Here is a 9156-nt window from a genome sequence, read left to right as displayed (position 1 = left end):
TTTCACGAAGAGTCGATGAGGCAGTGGGGGCAGCAGGCGGTGTTGCCAGAAGCTTGGAACTGATGAGCAGCAGAGAAGGGGCAGAGGCCACGACCTTGGGGTAGTCAGCAGTGCCAGGTGTCTGCCCTCCAGGCCTCACGTCTGTGACTGTGTAGAGACCGAGCCGACCGGGGCTTGCCGGCCAGTGTGGCTCTCATACAGGTGATTATCGCATTGTGCTTTCTATGTAATGTTCCCTCAACCCCACGCCCACCCCACCAATTTCTGTGCCTAGCAGAAATCATGCTGCGTTTCCTTGATGAAGCCTTGAGTTTCCTGTGGAGATGTAGGAATAGCATGATTTGGCTCACGTCAAAATACTTTGCAGTGAAGCTGCACGGAAGAGGTTTCTAGGCTTCCATTTGACGTTTTCAACAATGCCTGAGTGTTACAGGACCGTCTTGCTTGTTAATAAAGCACCAGATGAAAAAGGCTACTGGTTAATAAAGGAGACTTTTTACATTAGCACAGAGAGGGTGGCTTGAGATAAATTCAGCGTAACGTAGGTGTGTTGGTAAGCCATCAAAAGGACCATCTCTCTGCTGGTGACACATGTTTTCCGGTATTGGTTTTGTTCTGTAAAAGGATGACTGGCATTCGGCAGAGTCATTCCAGAATTCACCTGGAAGGCGTCCACATGGTGCCTTGTTTTCTCCTGACATTCTGGGCACCACGAGGGATTATTCCTGTCTTCAGCACTAGCAGGAGACTTTTCCTGAACACCTGCTCCTCTTTGGCGTTGTGGGTGTGAAGGGGTCAGAGTGAGCCTGTCTTCATGGAGTTTTCAGACACCATGGGGATAGTGTGGCACGAGTGTCGGGCTCGGGTGGGAGGGAGACTTTCCCCAGAAAACAGCTGCCGTTTCCAGGACGGCCCTCGACCCCTCCTCCCTCTGTTCCTCTGCGTCATGTCTGAATTAAGGCTGTTCTATCGTAGCGGGGGTGTCATGTTAACTGGAAGTGTGCTTTTTTACTGGGCAGTAAGTAAATTAATGGTACATTTGCCAAGGACAGCGAGGTTTGATTTGATGAATCCAGTGGGGGAAAGGAGAAGGGGCTTGGCTGTGTGGGGATGTATGTGATGGGAGCAGAATGGAGTAGCCATGCAGGCTGTTGGGATGGAGGGGCCACGCCCACATTTCCATGGGATCCGTCGCTGTTTGTGCCACTAGACCTGAACCTCTGTCTCTACTTCTAACACCCGTATAGTGAGGAAGCCCCTGATGGGCCTGAGTTGTTACTTCCCATGGCCATCGCTGGGAAATGCCCCAGACGCCTCTCCAGGCTGGTGACGGCCCTGGGGCTGGACACTGGCTTTGTCCTGAGTTGTTTCTTCTTGTGGCCATCGCTGGGAAGTGCCCCGGACACCTCTCCTGGCTGGTGACGGCCCCAGGCCTGGACACTGGGTTCGTCCTGAGCTCTGCGAGGGGCTTTGGCTCCACGTGCAGCAGGCATCTGTGCATCCCTTTGGATGTGAGATGTTGGCGCTCGGCTTGGAGGCCAGCGCAATCTGGGTGTGGTCAGGATCCAGTTCATCCTTTGGAGAGAGAGCACCTGCCCAGGGACCCCTCTGAGGTACATAGTCATGCAGTGCCCTCACAGGATGCCCGGTCCCCCGAGAACTTCCCGCCATTCCCCTGGACCCTCAGGTATGGGAGTCAAGTGTGGTGTGTGTGTCACAGGCGGGGGTACTGAGGACACCACGTGCCTGCTCGTGCGAAGACCTGAAGTGCTGCTTGAGCTCGTTCCCAAGGGGCCGTTGGCATCTGGGGGCCTGTGGGTGTCTTTCCACTGGCAGGAAATAATGGGTGGCCCATGTTACCTTTTGTGTCTTTTTTTTTCTTTGCCGAAAAGCCCTAATGCCAACGTCGCTGTCCTGCTATTGGAACCGCCCACCTCAGGCTCACTGGCCCTCCTGTTTCTGGGCTGCTGCAGTGTTGTGTTGGGGTAACTGTATTAACTTCGTTTGAATTTTCTTCCTGTTCTTTTGGAATAAGTGTTGATAGTTTGTGCTGCTTGTTCACCCCAGAGGCGAGGATGTCCTTTAGGCCTGGAGGAGCACAGCCCCTAGAGGGAGGTGCCGGGCCTCTACCTCTCATGTCATCAGCAGCCCTCTCCACACGTCTCCTCTTCACTCCTCGTGCCCACGGCTGGGGTCACGGGCCGCTCGCTCTGCTGTTTGAGATCCTCGGAAAAGATGTTTGCCCTGAAGAGAGATTGGGGGTGTGTGGCTGATTTTAAATAGGAGGAAATGATTGTAACAGAATGAGCAATGCCTAGCACTTAGTCTCAGGCTTGAGAAATTGTGTTTTAGAAGCAAGGTATCCCCAACTCCGGTTTCCTTCAAATTAAATCTTTTAAAGAGTCCACAAATATAAATAGTTAAAGCCTAAAACTATGCAACAGAGGGCCTAGAGCCCAAGCCACTGCCACCTCTGACTCCAAGACACCTCAAAAACTTGGCCCTCCTCCTCAGAGAACCCCCCTTCTGCTCCTCCTTCCACACTGCTCCCTCCACAGTGCTCCCTCCACAGTGCTCCCTCCACACTCCTCCCTCCACACTCCTCCCTCCACACTCCTCTTCCGCCCCTCCCCTTCTTCCTTCCCTTTCCCTTCTTCCTTCCTTCCTCTCCCCTTCTTCCTTCCTTCCTCCCCTTCTTCCTTCCTTCCTCTCCCCTTCTTCCTTCCTTCCTCCCCTTCTTCCTTCCTTCCTCCCCTTCTTCCTTCCTTCCTCCCTTTCCTCCTCCCTCCTCTACCTCCTCCCTCCTCTTCCTCCTCTTCCCCCTCTTCCCCCCTCTTCCCCCTCCCTGTCCTTGGGCAACCTCCATGGAACTCTGGTTCAAAGTCACTGGTCTGTGGGGCCACCCATTTGATAGACGACCACGCTGGGGACCAGACACAAGTGACTGACTCAGACCAGCTCGCATGTCGTCTCTTGCCTCCCGTAACACCGGGTTGTCCCTAATGGAAGAGAATCAATGATGCTGCTTCACTGATCTCCAGGGAAAACAGGTTGATAACAGGTTATAAACATGGGAATGTTTTGGAAAAAGCGTCGTCCACTTGTCAGCTCCATCTCTCCTGCCCGGAAGATGTAGGGGAAACCTGCCTTCAGCCCACCCTCATCCCATAACAGGACAGAGGACAAAGGGGCAGAGACCCAGGTCCTGTCAGTGCCCTCAGGAAACCCCCCATTTCCTCCTCATGGTGGAAGTGGAAACCATCCCACTGGACTAGATTTTCCCGGGAAGCCCCTTCACCCCGAAAGCAAGGAATCTGGTTTGAGCACACACCATTCTCGGTGCCATGACTTTCTGCTGCTGAACCCTGCATACGTGGCCCATTGATCTTGCTAGTCCAGTGTTACTGGGTCCTGGGAGTTTCTGTGGGCTGATGGCAGGTGTTTACCATTGTGTTCAGAGGGGAGAACAGAACTTTATTTGTCGAAATCAGATGATAACCATTGCCATGTGATTCCTTGGGTTGGTTTGGGTGGGGGGTGCTCAATGCTTTTCCTGAGGGCTAAGTTCTAGTTTGAGACCGTCTCTCTTTGTCGCCCAAGCTGGAGTGCAGTGGTGCGATCTTGGCTCACTGCAACCTCTGCCTCCTGGCTTCAAGCAGTTCTCCCTGCCTCAGCCTCCCAAGTAGCTGGGATTATAGGTGTGTGCCACCACGCTTGGCTAATTACAAAAATATTTAATATAGGCTGGGTTTTGCCATATTGGTCAGGCTGGTCTCGAACTCCTTGCCTCAAATGATCGGCCCACCTTGCCCTCCTAAAATACTGGGATTACAGGCTTCAGCCACTGTGCCCGGCCTGATCCTGACATCTTTTAAAGCTGCCTTCATGTACCAAAAGCCAGTCTATGTTTGAAAATCAGTCTTGAAGAGCCTAGGAGGAGAGGGATAAGCTTCAACTAGGTGAATAACTATGCATATGTTAAAAATATGGGCCAAAATCCTACCCCAAATGTTAACTCTTCTGCTTTGCGTATTATATCCATTTATAGTTATTTCAGCACTAAGATTTTTAAAGACTCTTTTGATAATTATGGAGAAATTACTATTAAAACTCAGCTGCATTTGTAACACTTCAAAGAACTAATTGGATGACATCATTTTTCCCAGAGGCATTTTGGATTGTTATATAATTAATGTTTATCTCTTTGCCAGAAATCTTTTTTTTTTCTTTTCCAGAACAGATACCTGAAAAGAAAATTTCCTTTGCATTAAGTGTTATTTCACTTTGTGACAATCAATTTTTGAACGTGAGAACAAGATCATCATGTATTTTTGGGATAAATCTTGCTTAATAGTGATAATGCTAAGTGTTAAAATTATGCAACAATTTGTTTCTTTGAAAATTACTATTTGCCTGCTCACCAGGTGGGAGCTGATGAGAACGTGGATGTAAAAATTAAATTGTATTTAGCTTGTATAAAAGAAGTTTTAAAAAAAAAAAAGCTTTTTTTTTTGTTTTGTTTTGTGCTACTACTGAAGTTGCTTCGTTGTGGAAATGAGGTTATTGCAGGCACCTAGAATTTTATCTCCTTGTACAATGGGAAGAAATTCTCCAACAAGCACAGGAATCTGACTTTCTGATATTGAGACTCCTAGGCATCAAGCCCCGTGGAAAGGTTGGTGATTTACGTGAGCGTTGGCGTTGATGTGGGCACCCTCCAAGCCGGACGCAGGGAGCAGGGAAGGGCAGAACAGGCCCCTCAGGAGCCATGAGAAAATCAAGTGTTGGCAGCAGTGGTGAGGGTTGATGTCAGGGGCCAGGAGGAGGTGGTGAAGGGAGTATGTGCCTCAAGGCAGCCCTGGAACCCGTGGTCCCTGCAGTGAGGTCTGATCTGCAGGGGATGTGGACGGCCATGTGGCGAGGCCCACGGACAGCCTGGACTTGGCTGCCTCAGAACTCTGGTGGACGTTGCAAACGGCCCCACAGGGTTGCAGTGCACATTCCTCGGACAGAGAGAAGACGCTTGTAACTGTTCTCGGCACGAAGCCAGCGTCCTGTGAACAGTGGCCACTGCTGTCGTGACTGAGTGCCGTGCAACTGGAGGCATTTGCTCTGCTCAGTTCACTTAATTGGGCCAGGAATGGGGTTGCCCTGCCTTCAACAAGCTTGACGCATTGAACGAGGACTCAGTAAAGTACTCTGTAAATATGCTCTCCTGGCTAGAGTGAGCAAAGCCCAGGGAGAGAGTGGTTCCTCAGTATTAGACAGGTGTTTGGCGGGGCCAGCTGTGTGGCTGCCAGAGCGAATGTGACCAGGAAGCCTCTGTTCCCCCGGAGGTGGCCAGCGTAACTGTTACACGTGCCGTAGGTAGAAAGTGGGCACTGCTGGGAAACTTGCTCATGCTGCTGTTTCCTGATTGGAAATTCAAGGTTTCTGAGCATCCTACATCGAATTTGTACATTGCTGAGACTGTACACCTTTCAACACTTGTTTTTTCCTGCTTTTCGGATCTATACAACCTGATATTTGGCCGTGGCTTCCAGAACAGGCTGGATGCAGAGTGAAGTCCTCTCCTCACTGTCAATCTTTGCAGATGTCTTTCTTGAGAGTCTCAATTAGGTTTTTACTTAACTAGACTTTTTAAATTGCCATGCACATAACTCTACCAGTTACAATCGTGAGCTAACATGGGATTTTGGTTTTACTTTGATGAATGTTTAACATTTGCATGCTGGATGTAGGGGTGGAGGTCATTTATCTGCTTTTCATTTCCTTCTTGGTTATACTTAGTGACTTTCAGGTACGGTGTGGAAAGCCTGGTACAGGGTGAATTGCAGGCTGCAGTGTGGCGTGGTGGACGAGAGGCGTGGGCTGCAGTGTGCACAGTGGATGAGAGTGAAGCTATTTCCATCCTGGAGGGAAACACACAGGAAACAATTTAAAAAACTGATCATCTAGCTTGAATGAGGTCCAACAAATTCAGTTTGCAAAGTTTAACTTCCAAGTTAACTTAGTAACTTTTCCCCTAAGTCATTAATTTAGTAGCTTATGTTTATTGCCTAAAGCATAATAGTCATAAATTCTAAAATGAAGGACTAAACATGTAATAATTTAGGCATACAGCACCTGAAGGGAAAACTGCCAGTATGCTAAAATATTGGATACAGACGCTCAAAAAATATAATGTAGCATTCTTACAATGCATGTGCTTTTAGCATGTAACTTGGTGAGTAGTTTTGAGCTATATTTGTAGGAATGTGTATCTTGAATACTTTAGGACACCACTGGAGATGTGTGCTTGAGAGGTATAAATACTGAATGTTCTTCTCCCTTCCTTTAAATGAAAAACATTAGCTCCCTTGATTTTTATTTTTATTTTTTGAAGTGGACTCTCACTCTTGTTGCCCAGGCTGGAGTGCAGTGAGGCAGTCTCGGCCCACTGCAACTTCCGCCTCCAGGGTTGAAGTGATTCTCCTGCCTCAGCCTCCCCAGTAGTTGGGATTACAGGTACCCACCACCATGCCCCGCTAATTTTTGTATTTTTATTAGAGATGGGGTTTTGCCATAGTGTCCAGGCTGGTCTCAAACTCCTGACCTCAGGTGATCTGCCCACCTCGACCTCCCAAATTGCTGGGATTACAGGCGTGAGCCACTGCGCCTGGCCAGCTCCCTTCTATAATGATTTATACAGTTGTTTTTGCTTTTCGTTTTTTCGAGACGGTGTCTCACTCTGTCGCCCAAGCTGGAGTGCAGTGATGCAAATCTGGGCTGACTGCAGCCTTCACCTCCTGGGCTCAGGTGATCGTCCCACCTCAGCTTCCTGAGTTGCTGTGACTAGACACACGTCACCATGCCCAGCTTTATTATTATTATTATTGGTATTTTTAATAGAGACAGGGTTTTGCCATGTTTTCCAGGCTGGTCTCGAGCTCCTGGGCTCAAGCAATCTCCTGGCCTCAACCTCCGAAACTGCTGGGATTACAGGCGTGAGCACCACATTTGGCCCATTTTTTTTTTTCTTCCAGGATTAGGAGTCGACTTTCAGAAAATCCTTCAACCTTGCAAGCTTAATTTTCCATAAAAGTATTCCTCTAGGATAAAAACAAGACACAAAGAAGTACGTGTGGACTGCAGTTAAAAATTTTCAACACAACTTAGCTTAGGAAAGTTGACATTTACAAAGAGCAGGAGGCCCGTTCAGTGCCTTCTAGGCACTGGGAATGGCGGTCTGTGGGCGACCCTAACATGTGCGGCGTCCTGAGACGTGATCGTGGTGTTCACGCTTTTACCGAGGGCTTCCCGGGAGTACCAGAGGCTGTTCTTCTGCAGTCGGCCAGCCAGGCAGCAGCTGCTGGAGAAGGAACAAATAGCAAAAGACAGATGTACACGGTGTTATTGTGGCAGAGAGGTTAAAACCAGGGTCACTTTGTTCTTACAGTTTTAAAAAGCTAATAATGAAGTCCTTAAATATGTTTAGGATTTCAAAGTAGTTGTGGGTGTGTCTGTGTCTCTAGCTCCCGTTCGGGTGCTTCCTGCGAAGAGAGCTCAGAGACGCCACCTTTCCTTGATGAGGTGACAGGGCCTGGAGAGGTGTGAACCCCGTGGTGGGGGGATGACTGACCTGGGGTGAGGCTGGGTCAGTGTGGGGATCCACCCCCACTCCACATTCCTGTAGGGAATCCATAGTTCTAAGTCTTTATGATAGGGGTAAAAATAACCTGGAAGAGGTGTTATTTTTTAAGAAGTAAGTGCCATGCTCTTTTTTCCTCATACTTTTCCGTGTTTAAGCAGCATTGAAGGATAAGGCACTAGTAGCATGTTGTTTTGAAAACAATGTTGTTGGTTATTTTACGTTGAATATGGTACTAAGGTTGCCTGGTAACAGAAGTTTTCCTTAAACAACATAGAACTCTGTTGAATCTGTTGCCCCATTGGCTGAGCCGTCTGAAATCAGTGCAGTAGCAGCTGAAGAGGCCTCTTCCCCTTGGAGGAAGCCGCTGGATTGGCAGGAGGCACCGCGCTTGACTGAGGGAGTGAGGCTGGTTTGCAGAGACCCCACGTGGCCCCTGCAGCTCTCTCCTGCCCCCTGCTGGTTGGCCAAGCAGCCTTGCGACAGTGTGCTCAGTGTGAATGTTCACTGGGGCAGGCCAAGGCTTTTGTTCCAGAAACACTGACTTCAGAAATGGCCGGCTGTGTGTGTTGAGCATGGCAAGAAAGACTTACGTGTGTCTTAAACCTCTTGAACAAAGCAAGTTGATGTTTCAAATGCATCTCGAAGGCTAATGACTTTGCTATGGTCAATATTCAGGAGAAAAGAGGGTTTGATGAAACAGAAAGACAGGAGTGGCAAGGGACGTGCTTGTGCCCCGTATGACTAAGCGATGTCCTGGCCGTTCCACACCACGGCCTCTGAGCAGCCAGCCTGCAGATACTGGGTCAATTTAGATACCCTTGATCTCTGCAGAGGTTTGATCAGGTAGCCCAAGAGCAGATAAACACAAACGCTGACTGGAAACCCTGGCACACGGAGACACTGGAAACAGCAAGCTGCTATTAACATCATAGTAAGAGACAGTCGCCTGCTCTCAGGGGTGTCAGTTTCTTTTGCTTCTAGACGTTCATCTGCGTTACAATACAGTTTTGCTCAGTTTATCCCCATTACTCCACTGTCTTCGCTGTTAAAGTCTCAGCCAGCACTTAGCTCTGACACTGCAGGAGTTTCACTGTGCGGCTGACCAGGCCTACCTGGCTTGGCTATAAAGCAGGTGAGATTTTCCGGAAGGCAGTAACGAGAACCCGAGGCAGGAAAGAGCATTGCTGGTCTACATAGGGCAGTGCACCTGCAGCAGAGCATGTACGTGCACGTTCAGGCTAAACAGGTGTAGGAGAGAAGAAAATCACCTACAATTAGTCACTTAAAATGCCACACACCCAACCCTTGAGACCCTAGCACATAGAGCAGTAGTGGTCTTGGAGATGGCAGGTGTGCTGAAGTCTGATTTTCTCACTTAGCTTTTCCAGCAGCGTTTTCCTCATCTCTAAGCTGGGGCTAACAACTGCCACGCGTAGATTTGTGCATGGAACCGTGCGTGTAAAGTGGGGTAGCCCCCAGGACCTAGGAAGGACTCGTGGTCAGTGTCGGTGGTCATGCGTGCT

Source organism: Macaca nemestrina, unplaced genomic scaffold (genome assembly GCF_043159975.1).
Source record: "Macaca nemestrina isolate mMacNem1 unplaced genomic scaffold, mMacNem.hap1 Scaffold_71, whole genome shotgun sequence".
Taxonomy (NCBI): Eukaryota; Metazoa; Chordata; class Mammalia; order Primates; family Cercopithecidae; genus Macaca; species Macaca nemestrina.
Note: the sequence above shows the minus strand (reverse complement) of the source record.